Source organism: Lactuca sativa, chromosome 8 (genome assembly GCF_002870075.4).
Source record: "Lactuca sativa cultivar Salinas chromosome 8, Lsat_Salinas_v11, whole genome shotgun sequence".
Lineage (NCBI taxonomy): Eukaryota > Viridiplantae > Streptophyta > Magnoliopsida > Asterales > Asteraceae > Lactuca > Lactuca sativa.
Window position 1 is genome coordinate 276,048,313 of NC_056630.2, and position 1,344 is coordinate 276,049,656.

General features: G+C 46.1%; 1 non-coding gene across 1 annotated transcript; it reads right to left on the reverse strand.

Annotated features, from left to right (window-relative positions):
* Positions 1 to 320: 320 nt before the first annotated feature.
* On the reverse strand, positions 321 to 427 carry LOC111902127 (small nucleolar RNA R71). Its single transcript, XR_002853683.2, has one exon. It is a non-coding gene; the product is annotated as a small nucleolar RNA R71 (small nucleolar RNA).
* Positions 428 to 1,344: the final 917 nt, after the last annotated feature.

The following is a 1,344-nucleotide window of genomic DNA, read 5'->3' on the forward strand; positions in this document are numbered from 1 at the left end:
TCGGTTTAGTCCAACCCGCAATACCTACCACTGCCACATTCGAGCTGAAGGGACACATATTGACCACGCTGAAGGACATCCCATTTTTCGGGAAAGATCATGAGGATGCTTTTAAGCATCTAGATGAAGTCAACGACATTGCAGATTACTTCAATGTCCCAAATATCAGCAGAAATACAGTCTTGCTTAGGATGCTTCCCATCACCTTCAAAGGAGCTGCTAGGGAGTGGTTGAAAGCACTCCCACCGGGTACAATCACCACTTGGGCTCAAATGCGTGAGAAATTCCTGGACCAGTTTTGCCCGCCATCCAAGATAGCCAAACTCAAGAAGGCAATAGCCAACTTTGAGAAACAGCCGGGGGAGTCACTATACGAAGCATGGGAGCGGTACAAGGGCTTGCTCAGAAATTGCCCTCAACATGACCTAAATATGCAGCAAGAGATGTCAATTTTTTATGATGGGGTCAATGTGATGACAAGACAACTCCTTGATTCTCTAGGACCATTGACAAAGAAAAATTCAAGGGAGGTCAAGGAGCTAATTGAAGAATTCGCGAAACACTCTCGCGAATACCACAACCCAAGGAAAGATGGAATCAAAGGTGGTGGAGGGGCCCAAACTGAAGAAATTGCAGCTGTCATGGCCATGTTGAATAACATGGATCGCAGGATAACACAAATGGAACAGTCGATACATGCCATAAGAGTGGGGTGCGAGAGATGCAGTGGTCCACACTTGACCAAGGACTTCAATGTAGATGAATTTGGGAACAGAAAAGCTCAAGTGTGCTACTCTAGCAGGGATAAGTTTGATGAGGACTGGAGGAAACCGAAGAAGGAGTGGCTACCATATGAAGAGTATAAGAAGCAAAAAGAAGAGAAATATAGGCAGACAGGTCGAGGCCTTTATCAAAAGGAGCAGCCACCGGCCGAGAAGAAACCTGACCTAGAGACCATTTTGATGAAGTTTATGGAGGCTTCGGAAAAGAGACACGATGCCACTGATTCCGCCATTTTGGAACAACAAACTTTGATAAAGAACCAGCAAGCCTCCATCCAAAACCTTGAAGTACAATTTGGTCAACTAGCCACTCTAGTTCACGAAAAATTGTCCCCGAAGAATCCCGAAGTAAAGACCCATTCTCACGTAATGGCCATCGATACTGAAGAAGATGCAATCTCTGAGTTCCTGGAGGCATTGGAAGAAAAACGGTAGCAGCCCAAGAAATCAAGGATCGAAAATGGAGAAAGTGCTGAACCAGGCTCGCCACGACGTGGCACTCCTCTAACCACGACGTCGCGCATGCCTGATCAAAAACCCTTTGAGACCGTTCCAACTTATC